This window comes from Myotis lucifugus, unplaced genomic scaffold (assembly GCF_000147115.1).
Source record: "Myotis lucifugus unplaced genomic scaffold, Myoluc2.0 scaffold_159, whole genome shotgun sequence".
Lineage (NCBI taxonomy): Eukaryota > Metazoa > Chordata > Mammalia > Chiroptera > Vespertilionidae > Myotis > Myotis lucifugus.
This window is the reverse complement of record NW_005871207.1, coordinates 999,106-1,020,782: the sequence shown is the minus strand read 5'-3', so window position 1 is coordinate 1,020,782 and position 21,677 is coordinate 999,106.

Genomic DNA, 21,677 nt, shown 5'->3' with positions numbered 1-21,677 from the left:
TATATTTTAAATATAAAAGTGAGCATTACACTGGTAAAGCATGATCCAAATGATGTTTTTGCCCAAGCAATTGAAACTAAGGGTTGAATGTTCTCTTATTCTACAGAGCAGCTGTTACTTTGTTCACTGCAATTAACTGCTGTAAAAACCTAAATAATAGTGAAAAGAGGGTGGGAGCTCCACAGTTGAATTTCCAGGATACACAGTTTTTTCTTTCTCTCATTTTAAACACTTTTTCTTTTAAAAAATTTTGACCTAATCATATCTCCATCTTTCTGAAAAGCAGAACAAAGGCCTGTGTCTAGAAATGAACATCTCTATTTTTTTCCAGACTGTCTTCCCCAAGGGAAACCTAATTGTCGCACTAGCTATTTTTTTCACATTTGTCCCCTTAAAAAAGGTCTTTAGGAAATGGTGCCAGCTTCAATGGCTGCAAATGTTGTGCTCACTAGTGATTTCTTTTTGGACAATTTTGACATAAATGGCAAAATGAATACTAAAGAATTTTAAAGAACATGACTATTCAATGAAATGCAATACAGATGAAGATTTTTTTAAAGAAGCAAAAAGTCATATAGAGCTGCCAAACCCTGCTACACTAAAAACAAGTGAGGAAAATGTAGACTGCCTTCTGAGCTTTCAAAACCATCAGACACTCAATACATAGTAATGACTGAACATATTCACGGTATTTAAAGCGTATTTTAAAATAAGTGTCTAGAGAAATTTGAATTAAAGAAGATTCTGTGAAATTTGCTTAAGTACAGAATGCACATCTATTTTGAATTTTCTTGCTTTTATTTAAGACAAGTGGCAGATAATTTCACAGCTGTCAGTTAATGCACATAATGAATGTCTTATAAAAGGATAAAAGCATGAAGTTGCATTCATGTTCCCCAAGTATGTAAAATAAATTCAAAAGGATGTCAAGATCTAGTATGAAACAAAAAATGCAAGAACATTTTGGTTTAGTGGTGTGTGGGGGCAGGGTTTATGAGGTGGTGAATACTAACCGCTGTCTCCTAATAAGTTAAATCAATAGGAAGTAGGCGTGCCACTAACTGCTTTAATTCTTAGATTTTTGCATCAGTTTCTCTGGACTTTATCATATAGAATTTTTCTCTGACATGAGGCCACATTTAATTAATTACTTTGAAACATTTTGTCTTTTAAATGTAATATTAAGTCCTGACATTTTTTAGCTTTTTGAATCTGTGGGCATTTTTTATTTAGATAAGATGGATAAGGGCATTCTCCAACTGCAGAAAAAGAAGATAAAATAATATTAATAAAAAAGGACCATACAGTGTTAACATTGAGTGAATTTAACAAGTTTAAATGTCATCCATCTAATCTCTTTTTTCTTAATCCTTACTAGAGGATATGTTTTTATTGATTTCCGAGGCAGGAGCAGGGCAGCGGTGGGAGGAGGAGGAGAGGGAGAGAGAGAGAAAGAGGAACAGAGAGAATCAATCAGTTGCCTCCCATAGGACTCTGACCCAGGATCCAATCCATAACATGGGTGTGTGCCCTGACCAGGAATCAAACCTGCAACCTTTTGGTCTATGGGATGATGCCTCAACCAACTGAGCCACCTGGCCAAGGTAATTTCTATATCTATATATATATATATATATATCTATTATATATATATATATATATATATTTTACAGAGAGGAAGGGAGAGGGATAGAGAGTTAGAAACATCGATGAGAGAGAAACATCGATCAGCTGCCTTCTGCACACCACCTACTGGGGATGTGCCCACAACCAAAGTACATGCCCTTGACCGGAATCGAACCTGGGACCCTTCAGTCCACAGGCTGATGCTCTATCCACTGAGCCAAACCAGGCAGGGCCAAGGTAATTTCTTATAATTTCATGTAAATTGTACCAATTACTTCTTGATTTCTGAAAACGAAATGCTTAGATATTATTCTTTCAGAGTATCGTGCTAACCTTTGTGTTAATTTAAAAGAAAGAATCAATGGATAGAACATATGAGATCTGTGATGTTAGACTGTCTTCAACTTGCTTAAAATTGCACTATAAAATTGATATTTCTAAGACATAGCACATAATCACATGCTCAAAATATGAGATTAGACTCTGTTTGCAGACTTAGTGATATCTCCCTTTCTTATTCATTTGGGTGACTCTTTATGGTTTGCTTCTATGCACTTCACTGGAAAGCAGGAGGATTTAAACTTCACCTTTGGCCAGGAGTTATGATCCGGCCTAATGAAGGAAGAAAAACTAACACTTTAGACCAGCATCATTCATAAGAAAATCACACAAGCATCTAGCCTTGGGTCAAGACGTTATTATTCACAACAATAGAAGATTCAGAGCAATTCCTTAAACCCCAATTCCCACAAGAAGACACAAAGAGATCAGGATGACACCAGCACATTCAGGTTGCAATCTGGGAGGTGAATCATGAGTTTACAGAACCTGACTCTTTTATAGCAGATGGTCAGCATTCTTGCTTTTTGCTCCAGAGATACATACTACCTCTACCTGCAGAGGTTCTAAGTCAAGGTTCCCTTTGCTTTGGAAAATGACAGTCTCTTATCTTCTAAGACTGTTTCCTTTACAAACACCCTTGAAAAGTTAAACTAGAATAATGGAAATAAGTTTCTCTGCTTGCAAAACATACAATCTGAGAGACACTTGAAGAATTTCTTCCAGAAATATCAAGAGTTATTATAAAACAATGGTGAATAAGATATTGGCAAAAGAATACCCAAATAAACCAAAGAAGAGACAGTCAAGCAACAAACCTACATATATAGCTATTTTACAAATGTACCACTGCAATGGTATATTTCAAAGCACAGGTGGCCTTTTCAATAAACTGTTCTGTGTTAAGTAGCTATGCATATGGGAAAATATGTATGTGTGTGTATGGAAATATATATTATATTAAATATAATTTGTTTAATTTCTTTTGCCAATATTCTACTTACTGTTGCTTTAGGCTATATACACATACTAGCGACCCAGTGCATGAATTTGTGCATCTTGAAAGGAACTGTGGGCCATGAGGCTGCAGTGGGCACAGGGGCAAGTCTCAGCCCATCCTCTGCATTCCCACCAAGACCCTCCCACCACGGCCTCCAGTCCCCTGACTGCTGGCAGCCCCGCTCCTGCATAGAGCAATTGGGGCCAGTGCCAGCAGAAGGTGTGAGTGGGGCCGGTGCCATCAGCGGGTGCGAGCAGTGGCTGCTGCCCTGATCACCCTTCAGGAGCAGGGGGAGGTGGAAAAGCACCTGCTGATGGTGCCGAGTGATCAGCAATGGCGCTGGGCACCAGCAGCGAGTGCGAACAGTGGCTCCAGCGCTGCCTACAGGTGTGAGCAGGGCCGGTGCTGGCAGTGAGTTGAGCAATGGCTCTGGCACTGGAAGTGGGTACAAGTGGGGCTGTCGCTGGCAGCGGGTGTGAGAGGCAGCTGCTCACCCTTATCAGCCCTCAGGAGCAGGGGGAGGTGGAGAAGCGCATGGAGCAAAGAATTTTCAGTAACCACCAGAGGCTCGCCCCGACGACAGCGTCTAGCGCCCCTGCTCACCTGCTCCACCATCTCGCAGCAGCCAACACCCATCATGTTCTGCACTCTGCCACCTGCTGCTGACGCCCGCAATGTTTTCATGTGCACCCCCTGGTGGTCAGCACATGCCATAGCGACTGGGTTGCTTGGGTTCCGCTGTTCTATTTGCATATTAGGGGTTTTATATATATAGATATACACATACACACTGATTGCACTGTACACACAAAAGCAATACAAATGAATAGTAGATTTAAATATAAGGAGAGTTAATTAAAATTCCATTCTTCTTAGGAAGGTAACCTAGAAGGAATTCATTCCCCAACTAGGATTGATTTTTTTTCTTTTTCTTTTTCTTTTTTGTTTACTCATGATTAGATTTTTAAACATCACTGAGGAATTACAGGATTGAAAGGTAATGGTAGCTCATTTCTTTTCCCCTTGGGTAGCTTGCCAGATACCTGGATCACCACCTCTGTGTTAGCTCAATTGCAGAAGAGTTTGATATACCATGAGTTTCAGAACATCATCTTTTCTAACCGAGTTCAACGTTTACATAGGCCCATATATTTTCCCTGCTCCTATTACTAAGTAGGGAATTACTAAGGCAGTCTTTTTCTCTCCTTAAATATTGGCCACTATGCATGCCATCCATGTATAAATAGTGGAGGCTGTGGGATAAGATAAAAGAGAACACCTTTTTGTCTAAGATTTTCCCAGCACATCCTTCTTATATCTGCAATTTTATGGTACTACTAGAGGCCCAGTGCACGAAATGCATGCACTGGCGGGAAGGGAGGGGTCTCTCAGCCCAGCCTGCACCCTCTTCAAAGGGAGCCCTCAGGAGATGTCCAACTGATGGCATCTTTAGTGCTGCCATGGAGGTAGGAGAGGCTCCCACCACTGCTGCTTCACTCGGCTTACCAGCCGTGAGCCCGCCTCTGGCTGAGTGGTGCTCTCACTGTGGGAGCACACTGACACCCAGGGGGCAGCTCCTGCATTGAGTGTCTGCCCCCTGGTGGTCAGTGAGCATCATACTGACCAGTTGTTCCACCGTTCGGTCGATTTGCATATTAGCCTTTTATTATATAGGATGGTTTTGTTTCCACAACTGCTTTATTAAGACAGCTGTTGGCCTTGAAGGAACATACTCCACTTTTGCAGGACTATGGGTTTCTGAAAGCCAGTTTAATTGTTCTGTTCATGTGTGTGTACTATTTCTTCCTAATTTTTTGATCGGTCACTCTCTGCTAGACTTGAGTGAGTGGGTTGACTATGGAGTTAGCTGGCTTCTCTCCTCTGAAGAGACTGCTGAGATGTCTGTTCCAAGTGAAAAAGTAGTTATTTTGTCAAGGAAAGTGCCATGTCCCCCCCCCCCCAAATAGCAAAGCTTCAGAGATGTTTCATTCACCTCCTGAGGCCTTTAAAGGCAGCAGAAGGGTTTCTCAGCCACGAAGTACTCCAAAAAGAAGAGAGGTTTTAAAAGAGAGGTTGATTTGTTGAAAAAATAATCTTGGAGGCCCCTGTGCCTCACTTAAACTTAGTGTGTTGGGTGCCAGGGGCTATAGCTGAGCTGGTGGCCAAAGCTGTCACAAGAAATAAACTGACCATCAAGTTCAATAGTTTAGATAAAATGTTTCAACTCCTGAGAAACACTGCCATCAGGAAAATCTGTTTTGGCTCAAGTAGGTCTGGCTGACTGTCTCATATCTAGCAACGGCAGTTGCCCGGCAGGCAAGAACTTGATATGCTGACTCTTACAATTCATACAGAAGAACAAAGGGCCAATAATAGCCAAGACATATTTGAAGAAGAGTCAGTTAAGGTGCATGGACTGTAGAGAGAATGAGCAGATGTAAGGGATAACTATGAAAAATCCACTGTCATTTCACTACATTATGCAAAAGAGTTCAAGCTGTCTGGGATTAGATGTACGGAGGGATCTCTAACTGGCCTCAGGACTGCCAAGTCCACACCTGTCCTCATCTACCCAGGCAAAGAGGGATAGCTGATTAATCTCAAAGCCTCTTCAGGATATGTAGATTTTACCTCTTGACGTATAAACTGCTGGATGCATCTGTCATGGGTACATCACGGTGATAGATGTGATGGAAGGAGTCCATCTGCAGATACAGGCAGTTCTGTGACAATTCTGGATGAAAAATACCTGTCTAGTTTTAGTAATTAGTAAGAAAGATCGCTTGAGAGTGGAAGTGAAGTTCACTCCACAAAAGGCCTATTCTCACCTCAAGCATATTTCAGCAGAGATTAAGGCACTCACAGGAACTATTTCACTTCTACAGTCTGAGGAGAAAGAGTAGAGAACGGGACTAAATTGCAAGTGAATCCAAATTCTGAACAAGGAGGGTGAACATTTGAGTGGAGCACTGGCTGGGAGGATACAGATGATTCTCAGTTTTACTTCTCTCCAGAGCAAAGAAATGTGGTGTTTCCCAGTGCAATGGATGGGTGGGACTTCGGAATTGAGCTCTTTGACAAAATCTAGTCAAAAGATTATCATTAAAAAGGAAGTTTTGCCTTAACCGGTTTGGCTCAGTGGATAGAGTGTCGGCCTGCAGACTGAAGGGTCCCAGGTTCGATTCCAGTCAAGGGCATGTACCTTGGTTGCGGGCACATCCCCAGTAGGGGGTGTGCTGGAGGCAGCTGATCAATGTTTCTCTCTCATTGATGTTTCTAACGCTCTATCCCTCTCCCTTCCGCTCTGTAAAAAATCAATAAAATATATATTTTTAAAAAGGAAGTTGTTTTGAAAACCTGGGAGGGTTCCTTAAAGGCTAAGAAAATTAAAAAGATTGATCAGGCAAAAGGAAAGCAACTTTTATTTGTAAAGTTGATCCTGGAAGATATATAGAGTTTACTAGTACATGATGCTATCTGGACAAAGAACAAAGAAAGATATGATAAGATAGTGAGTTCTTCAGGATAAAATATTGGAGCCTAGGAGGTACACTGATCAGATAATAAAGTCCAGATCAATGCCATTGTCTATCAATGCCACAAAATCCCAAGCTGTTCTTGCTATAGTGTGTCAGAAACTTCACAGCTTCTTTGATGTTATAGCCAAGGGAGGAGGGGAAACTGATGTGCTCAAGAGCGCACTTATTGACCAATATGTTGAATGACATAGAATTGAATGAAATGAATAGAATTCTGAACTACAGCAGGTGGCAATGAAAAAGGGAGCAAACACTTAGGAAAAGTAACACTATAGATTAAATCTGATCTTATGTAGACCCTATTCTAGCAATTTTGCTGCTAATCATACTCCTAACAGATATGAGTACAAATGTACATCAAAAGAATGTACAAGAATATTCATATTCTCAATGGCCAAAGACAGGAAAGAACCTCAAAACCCATCAATAGTGTCTGGTAATCAAATTTGGTATACTTATGCAATGAATACTTTATGGCAATAAAAAGACTGACTACTGCCTCATGCAACAATATGCCTGCATTTTACAAACTAAACTCTGAGCCAAAGAAGAGACACTGAAGAATAAATACTGATTCAGTTTACATAAAGTTTATAATTAAGTACAATTAATCATAATTTTGGAAGTGAGGGTAATTGTTACTGGTAAAGGAAGTAGCGAAAAGTAGGGAGCACACATGAGGCTAATTTCTTTATCTGGACAACAGGCATGATGTGTGCTCATTCTGCGAAAATTGGTAGATCTGCACACCTGTGATGCACATAGTTTTCTGTGTTTAGGTTACAACTTTGGAAGTGATTATTTAAATAAACACTGTGTGACCCTTCAAAAAGTAGTTACACATGCTGCACCTTTCCTACACATTGCAAGTTTGTAATTTTGAAAAATAAATAGAAACACCAGATGATTAGCAATTGAACATATACATATATAGCTGAGAGAAAAGACTTGGTGAAATAGGACAAGAATTTTTATTCTAATTAAGATGGTTCCTGGATTAAGCCGGTATGAGTAATGTACCACTAGGAAAAGCCTCTCTCCTTCCTACTAATCTGAATTTCTACTTCCTTCACAATTCCAAGTTTCTTCATGAAGCCTCCCTTTATGGAACCAGATCATACTGCCATCTCTGAACTCCCATGGCACCTGTGCCATAGAGCACAGCCACTGGTCACATCTGTTATGAGTTCTCTATTTGGTTCATATGGATACTACTTAGACCTCTCCATCCCCAGCTTGTAGGCTGAGATTTCCTACAGTTCTAACAGTCTTGGCCTTCTGAGTAGAGAAAATACATAATAAACTAAGGAAGCAATTCAAAGAGCTGTTACTCAGGGTATGTAGATATGGATAGATGTAGATATAGATATAGATCAGGTTTTTTGTTTTTGTTGTTGTTTTTTTGTAAAATGACTTTGAAATAATTCTTTTACCTCCAATATTGGTTCACTTTTGTTCTTTTATCTTTGCTATAATTATTTACTCTCTATTTCTCATGTTGTAATAACAAAGAACCCCACAAATCTCAGTGGCTTAATACAATAACTGTTTCTTGGTTACACTACCTGTCCCTCTTGGGTGAGCAGGGAATCTGCATAACATAGTCACTTGGGGACATAGGCTGCAGGTGTTTCATCACAGCCATGCTTCTCCATGCATATGATGCATATCACTCTCCCCATTGCATTGGTCAAAGAAAATGAAATAGTTACCACCTAACTCCAAAGAGGCAGACAAGTGAAATCTTACGAGACATACAGAAATGAAAGAACCAAAATATCTGGTTGTAGGCAGATAATGTGTCAGGCAGAACTCTAAGAAAGCTCTGATTCCCATCCCCTGATGTCCACACCAAATAGAGTCCCCTTGCTTTGAATGTGAGCAGGACCTATGAATAGGACTCACAGCTGTGATTAAATTATGTTAAGAGGTAGTGGTATTTCGCAGAGGTAATTGAGATGCTAATCACTTGAGTTTGAGGTAATCCAAAGGGAGATTTACCTGGGTGAGACTGACAATTAATGAAAGAGATACTAGGTCCTTCCTGAAGAGAACCAGTTTCCTGTTGGCTCTGAAGAACTATGCTTCTATATGTCCTATAGCCTCAAAGACATGAATTCTGCCCCAAATCACATCACCTTGGAAGAGAATCTCAAGCCTCAAATGAGAACCCAGTATCAGCCAACATCGTAATTGCAACCTGTGAGACTGAGCAATGGACCCAGATGAGTCATTCCCAGATCCTTAGACCATTAAAATGGTGAGATAATGAATGTATTGTTTTTGAAGTTAAACTTGTTATTTATTATACAGCATAGAATAAATGCCAAATAACTCTATAATTTAGGTAATGTTTCCACTTTATAAACAAAGAAACTGACTCCTAAAGAGGCCAGGTCTTATGCTAGTTTGGTGGAGCTGAGATTATTTGTTATGTTGTAGCTCTTCTACTATACAACAGTTGTTTTAATAATTCTAGATCATTTAAATTTGTTGTTTGAAAGTATTAGGAAAGAAGAAAAAATAATTTTATTTTCTATGCTGAAAAATAGAAAATCTGTATTAAAGTCCAATAATGTGTAGAACCATTAGGATACAGAAATGTACAAGAGGGACAATTTTCATCTTATCTTCCTGCTGTTTTTCTACCTCCTCTAAAAACTAGTGAGTCAATCCATTCATATAAGAATCTGTATTTCATCACCTTTGCAGTTATTCTTATGATATAAATTATTGGAAACTTGTGAAATTGTGATTCTAAAAAATAGTATACCAAGCTAAAGACTAAAGCTACGTAAATATCAATAAAGAATAACTAATACAATCACTTTAATCAATAATTTTTTATATATAATTTATTTTATAAAAGTTAATGGCTTGTTAGCAAAAACATATATTACCTTTTTAAAAAATATGTTTTTATTGACTTTAGAGAGAGGAAGGGAAATGGAGAGAGGGATAAAAACGTCAATGATGAGAGAGAATCATTGATTGGCTGCTTCCTGCACAGCCTCTACTGGGGATGCAGTCTGCAACCTAGGCATGTGCCCTGACCTGGAATTGAACCATGACCTCCTGGTTCATGGTTGACACTCAACCACTGAGCCACACTGGCCAGCCAACATTTATTATCTTTATAAAAGTAGTGTTCTGTGAAAATATTGAGCGTGTATACCCATATGTGATCAAATGCAATGTCATTTATTGACAAGTGATAATTGCTTCATTAAACTATATTGTTTCATTGAAACAAAATAAGTGCAGAAGAAAATCATTTGTGTACATTTTTCAACTTAACAAGTTAAATATGCACTCACACCACATGCAAAATTAAGAAAATAAACCATTTTAAAAACAATTTATTGTAGGTATATCTTACTCATTGAAAATAATTAAGAATGATAAAATCAGCCCTAGCCAGTTTGCCTTAGTGGATAGAACATCGGCTTACGGACTGAAGGGTCCCAGGTTCAATTCCAGTCAAGGGCACTTACCTCGATTGCAGACTCCTGGCTCTGGTCAGGGGCATGTAGGAGGCAACCAATTGACGTGTCTCTTTCACATCAATGTTTCTCTCTGTCTCTTCCTCTCTCTTCCACACTATCTAAAATCAATGGGAAAAAATTCTCAGGTGAGGATTAAAAATAAAAAAAGAATGAGAAAATCAAAATTTCAAATGGTTTCCTAAAAATAATAAAAACTAAATGTGTTAATAGAGTTTTCCCTCCAAATTATGTCAAGTTATAAAATCTCTGGTAATTATATAAGAAAAATTCTATGGATTGAGAATACCTTGAGAGAATTACATGAAAAAAATCACATTATATTCTAAAGGCTAATGGTAGTCAATACATTTAAATTTGGTCACACATATTGTAGATCAAAGTAAGCCCGATTATTCTTCCAGGCCAGACAAATGAGAATAAGATGTTCTCCAAATGCAAAAGCCTTTGAAAAATGCCATGAGGTTGACAGTTATAATTTGAAACATTCACTTTGCTTTTAGCAAGAATATCTGGATCAAACAGATATTTTAAAAAATAGATAAAGAGACAAACATATTTTGAAGGGTGTTTTAGTTTTCATAAGCAATATCTATAGGAAAGTTGGATGATGTTCAAAGAATGGACAAATTGAATACTATTTTTTGTTCCCTGAAAATTTGCATTAAACTCAATTAAAAAAACACAACAGCAAACACTGAAGGAAGATATTTTGAGTTTTATAAGTACTTCCAAAGAAGTTTCTCTTTATTTTGGGCTTTATTGCAACATTGATTTTAGCTTACTTCACCATCCATGTTAAAGGATGATACCTTTGAAATCAAATGAGCAAAGGTTGAACATTTATTTAATAATCTTGACTTGATCATTTGTCTATTTAGCTATCCTTCAGATGAGAAGCCTGTGTTTTTCTTTGCTTATTAAAAATACATAGATATTAAACACAGTACACCTGCAATCTGAATACAGATGCTCTTCCCCTGTACCTCATGGCTGCTACCAACTTTGAGTTTCAGTCTGCACAGTATTTCACCTCCTGAGGTCTTGAAGCATAGGTCATATCACCTTAGTTTCTCTGAGCACAACCTAGAGCATTAACATTATGCATCATCCAGAAACTTCTGAAATATTTTCTTTAGTCCTGTTTTCCTTTCTGTACTTTCCCATCTGGACTCAGGCTACATCTTCAATACCTTCTTCTATCACTGATATGTTTTATGTTTGTTTGTTTGCTAATCCTCATCAGAGGATTTTTTTCCATTTATTTTTTGAGAGAGGGGAAGGGAGGGAGAAAGGGAAGAGAAAAAGAGAGAGAGAGAGAGAGAGAGAGAGAGAGAGAGAGAGAGAGAGAGAGAATCATCCATCATCCATGTAAGAGAAACACATGTACTGGTTGCCTCTCACATGCTCCCTGACTGGGGCCAGGGACTGAACCTGCAACCCAGGCACATGCCCTTGACCAAGAATTGAACCCAAGATCCTTTAGGCCAATGCTCTAACCATTGAACACTCAGGCTAGGGCACTGATATGTTTTTACATACACTGAAACTCTGTATCTATAGTCTACTCCCAATTCCACCTTACTTCTATTCCCTTTTCACTTCTAGCAAAAATATCCTCTAACAGGTAATCTACATGTAGTCAGATATTGTCATCAAGTATAGTGAAATATTTATTTTTTAACATAAAGAGGACTTTAAATAGTTGATTATTATTCAGTTTTTATTTGAATAGACCAAGACAGGTCAAACTACAGTTATGTACCTTTATTATCAATGGTCTTTTATATAAAATCTAAACTCCAAACATTCAGTGTTCTGGATTATGGTATTAGTTTTCTCTTTTATCTACTTAATCCTATTTATTGATATTATCCAATGTAATCCGTTTGCCCCTTTTTGGAACTTTATTTTCATACATTCAACATGGATGGTAGCCTCTGTGCTTTGTCACACATGACCCCCACTTTAGAATGAATTTCTTTTATTCTTTTAATTTTACAAATTCTACCCATTATGCTAAATTCAGCTCAGCTTTTACATTACCTACATATTCAAAATGTGTTGCTTCAGTCCATAATAATCTTCAAAGTGTTTTGAGCTATAATTATTGCTACACTACTAAAAATTCAATTATTTTCTACCATTTGGGCATCATTAATTTTATATTTCTTAATAAAAATAAAGACCTTCCAGGTTCTAAAAACATAACTTATGCCTCTTTTTTGTTTCACAGTATTCAAGTACTTTGCTCACTAAAATGGGCACAATAATATCCCTAAGGTAAGGCTACATGATATAGTAACATAAAATATTGAGCAAAATTCCTAAACGTAAGTGCTCACTAAATTTTAGCTAATAATGGTAAACCAATTCATGTCTTCGTTTGCTATTGCGGAAACTACTCAGAAAGTGGCTCATTTGATCACTTTGAAAGTTTTAATTTCATATATAATCAGGAGTGGGTTTTTACAAGGATGAATATAACATAGTCCTACTATGTACAAAAATGTGATGTTGACATTTGGACTGTGTTAAGGTTACACAATGCAAAGGGTAAAAGAAAACTTCATAATAACTGTGCATTTATTTATAACAGTGCTTGGGTCACACATTCTTTCAGTACTTACATCATCTTAACTGGGAATATGTGATAATGCATATACATATATTCTATTTTAAGATCAAATACAGAAAAGCGTATAAATCCTAAACATGCTAACCAAATGGTCACCCTTGTGATTACATGATTATTCTGTTTTTACCTCTGAAGAGTCCAAAGCAGGGGAGGGAATGTCCAACTCGGGGGGCGTATAAGGCCTGCAAAATCACTTAGTCTGGCTCGTCCAAGGCTTAGGGATGACTTAATGAAAGTTTGATCAAATATAGCACGCTAATTTTTAAGTTGGTAATTTTGTATGGCCCTCAAATGATGTTATAAATATTCAAATGGCCCTTGGCAAATAAAATGTTCCCCACCCCTGCTTTAAAGCCATGGTTATGGTGGTGGTGATGGGTGTGGTGGTGGTGTGTGTGTCTTTATGTGTTGTATCCAATGAAACTGTCTCTCCTTTGTCATCTATAGATGTCCCAAATTTTATTCATATAAAAGCAAACAACCTCATATTCATGGGTATATTCCCACATTGGTTTGTTGCTAGTTAAACCTCTGGGTAATGAGTTAAAAACTTATGAGTTTTATCAAGAAAAAATAGTTATGCTTCTATAAAGGTAAAGTGCCTTACTGTTCTCAAGCCACCAAGAGCGATTTTTGGTCTGTAAGAAATCATACTGTCGAGTCTGCCAAGATGACAGGCATCTTGTTACTTCTAGGTGGCCCCGGTCTGTTTCCGTGATTCAGATCTGATTTGAATATTTAACTTCCTTTTGGAAAAAATCATTATTAAATTACCAGGAGCCTTTTTAATTGTGCTAAGGCTAACAAAATAATGATATTTATTTAGATAAAGAGCTGGATGAATGAATGCAATATAAATAATATGGTCAAAGTAACACTGTGGCCCAGTACCAGTATTAAAGCATCTGGCCCCATTTGATGTGTAAGAAAGTTTACCAGATGAGCTGGGCCTGTTTTATTGATGAGATTGTTATGTTCTCATGGAACCGTTTTTATGGAAAATGGCATCATTGATTTAATAATAAGGACACTGTTGGAGAAGATGTAACAATATGCTATTTCCTCTCTAATAAGACAACAAACATTAGGATTTCCAAGGCAAAATTACTAGAGTTGATGCTTTCCATCTGGTGGAAGGTCAAGGAAAATGGCAAAGACATAATGTTACCAAATAGCTAAGTTTTGTGACATGCATTCAGCTTTAGATGAGATAAAGTTTATTTAAATATCTGGCTATAAAAGGTGGGGAAAGGCCTGCGTTTTGAAATTATTTCAAACCTCCCTTTAAAATATTTTCAAAGAAATTCTAAGGAGTGTTTAGGGCAAGATTCTTTGTCACTAAAATCTTTAAAAAAAACAAATGAGATATTTCTTGTTATATTATAGAGGGCCATATATTTTGACTCAATTTTTTTCTTCATTATTTGTGGTAATAATCAATAGCATTGTCCTTTAAATGTATTGAACCTGTTTTATCCTTTAAAATTTGACATGCACAATTTTAAAAGCATTCCTTTAAAATAATTAATTAATATGTGAAAAATAAAGATTCTATAACCACACTCACTGAAGTCAGATCCTGGTTGAGGCATTTACTTGCTGTGTGACCTTGGACTAGTGACAGTATTTCTGTTCTTCAGTTTCTTAATTTTACCCCAAAGAATGGCTGTGATGAGACATAAATTAGTTCATACATGGAACTTAGCCTGGTGACTATATTAAATTTGAAAGCTAAAAGTCTTCCAAACGTTCAAAATTCACCTTGAATAAAATACCCAATGTTACAATCAGCTACTTTTGACATTATTATTAAAATAATTGCACAATGCTAATTGCTTGGGTAAACATTTTTGTTGTTTATTTTCTGGAGATTTAACTCTTCCCTTCTATGAAAATAGACCAGATAGAGGCTAGAATTTTTTGTATCTTAAAATCTAAATGATTCTGTGCTTCAGTTTCTTCATCCTATCCCAGGGCTGTAATGATATTTTTAAATCTTTCTTCTTGATTATTTATTTTGAGGGCTCAAAATCACAGGCCCTTAAATCATAAAATGCAGAATCTAAATAATAAGACAGAATTCAACATCTTCTGATCCCAGAACTTCAATGATCTGAATTAATATCTGTTATTTTGATCTCTAGTTCTTAGATATACAATCACTCTAATATCACAAATATGCTTTAAGAAAATTGTGAGAAACTAAATGTGATTTCTTTTAACTTTATTTTTATTGTTGATAGTATTATAGATATCCCAAATTTCCCCCCTCTTTGCCCCCTCCACCTGGCTCCCGCCCCACCACAGGCCTTTGCAGCACTATTGTCTGTGTCCCTGTATACTAAACTAAATGTAACTTCCAAAATTCATCTTGAGTCAAATACCCAATGTTACAATTAGCCTGTAAAAATCTATGTACAGTTAACAATGTGCTAATGTACAACTCTGGAATTATAGTTTGATATATATTATTTTAGTGCATCATTGATGTCATTTTATAATTTTGTTGATAATAATCTTCAGTTTCTGGCCACATTCCAGCAAAGGGAATCTAACCCTCATTCACATATGATAATAATAGAAAGCTTACTTCTTGGAGAGGTTTTATGGATTTAATTTTTATAGTGAATAAGTGATTCCCTTAAAAAAGATTTTGTTAAAATTTTACACAATTAGTATTAACTTGTTTTCTAGAAAAGCTGATTAAGTTAGTAACTATTTCTCATGTTCTTATTTTCTTCATTTTTTCCCCAAGCAAATAATAATTATTTCAAGCCTTCCTCATATGAAAATTTTCTGAGTATTGGTTGTAGTCTGAATACAATCCTGTGTGGAATACTACATTTTGAAGACGATCTGTCACTTATCTTCAGTACTATGCATTGTGGACTCAGATTGAACTATTATTAGTCAACTGGAATTTCTGGAACTTTTGCTCACAAACTGCTGTGTATGATTCCATGACTTCTCCATTCTGTAGTTGAATTTGCTTTTTGAAACAACTGCATGTGTATAGTTATTTCTATTACCTGACATATTTTCAGTGCTGTAACAATTTTTTTCACCTGAAAATATTATCATGCTATTAAAATTTGACATTATTGAGCACTTGGTAATTCACAACGAGTGCTAAGGCATTATCTGATATAACATTTACAGCAATCATATACAAACTATAATATTTTCATTTTCTATCTAATTAACTGGTCTTAGATGTTTGTCATCTGAAAATTTAATAAGCCTATCTTAACTCATCTTTTATGCCACTAATAAAGAAAATTTAAAAAGTGAAGATCAATACACTACCAAAGATGTTCTTCTTAATTTAAATGCAAGTAGATTCAGGTTTGGTATGTCTACCTAGATATGCCATGGATACTCTACACTTATCAGTCCAGCAATTTAGTTTTTAACTTCTTCACTTCTCAATTTACCCATTTCTCAAGCTATGAAACTTGGAATGAAATCCTGCTTTTCTACAGCCTGCATGAATTCTATTCGGTCCATTTATTTGATCACCACTGCTACTATTCTAATCCAAGTAAGTAATTCCTGTATTGTTTCTTCCTGTCAGTCAAAACCATACTCATGACTGCAGCCAGAATGATCTTTTATTTTATTTTTTTGTTATCCTCACCTGAGGATATTTTTCCATTGATTTTTAGAGAGAGTGGAACTGAGGAGGAGAGACACAGAGAGAGAAACAAGGATGTGAGAGACACATGGAATGGTTGCCTCCCTCACACGCCCTGATCAGGGCCTGGGATTGAGCCTGCAACCAAGGTATGTCCTTGACTAGAATCGAACATGGGACCCTTCAATCCGCGGGCCAACACTGTATCCACTGAGCCAAACAAGCTAGGGCCAGAATGGTCTTTTAAAGAGAAAATTCCCTGATTATCACTTCTCTTTCTAATATTTCTGTCTTTTCCCAGTGCTAATCATTTTTAAATTCATTCTTCAGGATGGCCTTTAAAATGTTTAATCTGCTTCTCTTCTTGCTTTTTGTGTGCTAGACACAACAGACATTTACATTCTGCAACAAATGTCCTCATTTGCCTTTGGTCTTTTCAAACATGGCATCTCCCTTCTTGTCCTCCCTTTTCTCCCCCTTCTCCTTTCTCCTTCTCTGCCAGGCATACACTGATGAATCAAACAAGACATTGCTCACGTGGAGCTTACACTCTAACTTGAGAAGATAGAAAATAAGCAACTATATAAGTAAATATGTATTTTTACCAAATTTGCTTTTTCTACTACTTTTATTAACTAAGGCGTACTGATATTCTATGTGATAGCTTGAACATCCCCTCCTCATGGAGGCTTGCCCTGACTCTGAAGATTGCTACTCCCGCCTTCTGTGGGTAAAACATCCCTCACATTTCGTTTTTAGCACATCATATTTGTCATGATTTGTTTCAGGTATGCCATCCCTAATAGCCTGAAAACTCCATAAAGGCACAGCCCATTACCAATTGTCCTCTTGTATATCCTCAAACCACTGAATGGTTCCTGGAAAAGAGAAGGTAATCGATAGTTATTTACTAAATGATTGATTGATCAAATACAAATTAAACATGAAGCCACATACTATGCACTTTAACCAAATGATTCCATCTTAATTCTGCAGAATAACATTGCAGAAATCGAAAGAAGGTTTTATTCATCTTTTTCATATTTAGAATAATGTCTGGCTGCGTAATGGATGGGGGGAAGGGGCTATATCATCTTACTAGATAAAAATTCACATTAGAAAGTCACCATAATCAGAACAAGTGATACTTCCATAAAGATAAATAAACCATGAATGAGATGAATGGACCTAAACATACTTAGTACTATTTAGTATATGTCAAACTTTAATTTTGAGAATTAATATTTGACATCAAAGATTAAAAATGTATTATTTGAAAACAATGCTGGAACAACTCACTCACTTTTTGAGAAAATCTCTTAAATGTCTATTTACAGTATGAAAATAAATCCCATATTCCAAATAACAAATATTCCAGGTGAGTTAAAAATTCAATTGTGAAAAATTAAACCATAAAATAATAGAAGAAATGTTTGCAGATAATTAAATAATTTGGGGGATAACAAAGCCCTGTTTAAGAAAGGTCACAATATTGTTCAACTTCAGGAAAATTCTTACCTAGAGCACTGAGTGATTGGTGTCCCTTTCCTTGATTACTATGTGAATGCCATTTTCTGGAAAGCAGCCCTGCAGTCTTTATCCTAAAGTGCCATAGAAACCAGAATCAAATCATGACTATCTTTTCCTATAATAATTTTTAATCATTGAAATAGCAAAACTTTAATTAAATAGTTTTTAAATGACATTCATGAATTTGGAATAGTATTTGATTTGTATATTATACCTTTAAAATATTCATAGTATATAAATTTCTCTTAAATATCAATAAAACATATATATAAAACACATTATAAAAATGTCAAATACTTTATTAAACATTCCACTAGAAAAAAAAGAACCAATCAAGATATAGTATTAAAATTGTCTTATAAATAAAAGTTCCAATTAAAATGAGATGCTTGTTGTTTAAAAATTCCAATATATCAGTAATGAAATAAGGGTGGAGAAACAACCAATCTTATTTTCTACTTCTTATAAATTCTAAAACTTGTTTCTTTGGTAAACTGTCATTAAGCATATCAAAATTCACAAAATATAAACTAAAATTTTGTCTTAAATAAATGATTGCATATCTCTAAAACAATGCATGTGCAGATTTTTAACTTTTGCATTTTGTATACAGTAAAAGTTGAAACACAAACTAAATGTTCAATAATAAAATTTGGTTAAACTATTAAGATAAATTCAAAATTTGTCCTTAAGTGACAAATTAAGAATTTGTCTATAATGACATGGAAGAATATTGATGACATAGTTTAAATCTGAAAAAAGATTATAAAACATTATAGTATAATGGAATTTTAAAATATAAAATGCATACATTTATGTATATGTTTATATGGAAAAAAGTCTCCAAAAATCCAAAACAAACTCTTAAACATCATTATATTTAAGTGGTGGAATTTATGATGCTATTAGCTTTTGACAGCTTTTCTTAGATGTTATATAGAGTTGGAGTCCACGACTTTAAAATCCAGGCTTCCCAAGTTACACAATATGTGAATTTTATTTTTATTTTTTTTCAATATGTGAATTTTAGTGCCTCATTTTCTTCATTAAAAATGGTAATATTAATAGTATTTCTCTTTTTTTATTTTATTGATTTTTTAGAGAGGAAGGGAGAGGGATAGAGAGTTAGAAACATCGATGAGAGAGAAACATCGATCAGCTGCCTCCTGCACACCCCCTACTGGGGATGTGCCCGCAACCAAGGTACATGACCTTGACTGGAATCGAACCTGTGACCCTTTAGTCCGCAGGCTGACGCTCTATCCACTGAGCCAAACCGGTCAGGGCAATAGCATTTCTTGAGTTATTCTGATGATTAGATTCGTTGTTATATGCAAATCAGAACTTTGTATAGAATGAGCACCTAAAAAGTTAACTTTTTTCCTTTTTTTTCATTCTAATTATTTTCGTAATGATTATCAATTACTTTTGTAATTAAAAATAAAACTCATCTCGCTAGGAAGTATCCTATGTAATCTCTTCATATTGGAATGAGACCTACTGGATGACAAAGCTTAAATTATATTAAATGTGCTAGGCAAAGCAAGGAAAACCTATACAGAATTTTCTCTATTTTTTCATTGGAATTATTTATAATTTTATAAAATATTATTTTTATAGTGTCTCATCTTCTTGAAAGTCATTCCCTTAGAGTTTCTTTTGTATACAAGTCTAACTCATCCTATTTCTAATGTAACTATTATGAATAGCCTTCTGATTCCATCTGCTTCTATTTTGATTTTCTAAATAACTGGGATTATGTCATCCAGATAACTGTTATACTAGTATATTTGGTTACCCTCTCCTCCAACTCACAGACAGATCAATTCTCAGAGGTTGAATCCTTTGAGGGGAACCCTCTATTTCCTTGACTTCATGTTACCACCTTGAGGAACTCACCCAAACAACCCTACCTTTTCTCTGTTAGTCACTCCTCCTCAGGGTGAATGACTTCTTTGCTGGGTGAATTAGGGAGGGCTTGAGCAGATGACACAGTTCTGTCTATGCTTCTCTTTTTTGAATCTTTTTGCCTTCAGGGACAGTATAGTCTGGTTTGCTTTATTGCTCTGAAATAAGCTAAAGTGATTGGCTGAGACCTTCAATGTGGGACCTGCGGTGTCCTACTGAGCCAGTAAAGTAAGGCAGGATAGGAAGAAGTTAGGAAAAATTCATGCCAAGTGGAATAAGAAAGTAGGACATGACATCACAGGCCGATAAGCCAATAGGTCCTCTCACCAGAGCCCCCACCTCCATGCATTATCAAAGGGAAATAGTTTATGGCAGGAAACTTCTTAAACTCCTTCTGTGGTTGCAAAAGTCAACAACAAAAAGACCAGCTAAAACCAGATCAATCTAACATAGAGGAAAAATTGACCAGATAACAACCACAAAGCTTATTATACCATTATTAGAGGCTTGGTGCACAAAATTCATGCACTCGGAGTTGGCAGGGAGGTCCCTCAGCCTGGCCTGCTTCTGCCCCCACTGCTGCACTTGGCTCACCAGCCATAAGCTTGGCTTCTGGCTGAGTGGTGCTTCCCCTGTGGGAGTGCACTGACCACCAGGGGCAGCTCCTGCATTGAGCGTCTGTCCCCTGGTGGTCAGTGCACGTCATAGAGCCGTTCAGTCAATTTGCATATTACCCTTTTATTACATAGGACTAGAGGCCCAGTGCATAAAATTTGTGCACTGGGTGGTGGGGGTCACTCAGCCCAGCCTGCCCCCTCTCACAGTCCAGGACCCCTCAGGGGATGTCCTACTGATGGCTTAGGTAAGCTGCTGTCTGACCATGGAGGCTCGGAGCAGGCGCCCCGTGTGTGTGTGGTGTGTGTGTGTGTGTCTGCTGGAGGCCTGCCCCTAGCAGCGCTGTGGAGGCTCAGAGTAGGCTCCCCTCTGTGTTGATCCTCAGGCTCTGGGCCACGCCTGCTTGTTGTTCTCTCAGTCTCGGGCCCGCGCCTGGCCCCTCCTCCTGAGCTGGTCATGACCATTACAGAATCCCAACCTCATTTGCATGTTACTTCTTTAATAGATTGATTATAATGACAACTGACATCACAAGTAGAAGAGAGGTGGAGAGGAATGATACTAGAACGCTTCCAGAATGGACCATATTAGGGACAAGACCCCTTCCCAACCAGAAGGTAGAGTCAGAATTTGGCTCCACAAAGTTCAGAAACAACCCACCCCTGGAAATATAAAATCCAAAGTACTGACTGACTACATGATCAACTCAGGAGTTAGCCCTGTCCACTCAGACATCTACTTTTGCTTCTTTCATAGCAGTGCCCTGTGAGACTTGCAATGGGGGATGGAGACAGCTGGGGCAGGGGACATCAACCTCTGATCCTGTTTCCAGGAACCCCTGTTCTGGCCCTTTTTTTTTTTCACTCTACCAGAATAAAACTCTCTTTGCTCTCACTCAGACTTGTTTTTTGAATTCTTTTCCTGTGCTAGTCAAGAGCCTGGAGGTCCCAGATGTTTCAAAGGCATGGCCACTCTGACTGGAACCCATCTGGTGTAAAGAGAGGCAGGAAAGAGGATGGCAGAAAGGCGCTCTATTTCAGTATTACCAAGTATTACCAAGCACTTTGTTAACAGATCAAAAGTCATGACCGCCACTCAGCTATTTATAATAGTAAAGCTGACATTTTTATCAGACTATTTCAGGGTCCGGTTCAGAACTTGAAAGAGATAGGTCATTACCTATTTAGCCCTTACACAATCCTAAAAAAATTCTATCCTTATTCTCTCTTATCTCATTTTAGGGAAACATCAAGACTCATTTTATATTAAAACTAGAGGCCTCTTGCACGAAGAGATTCGTGAAATAGGCCTTTCCTTCCCTTGGCTGCTGGCACTGGTTTTCCTC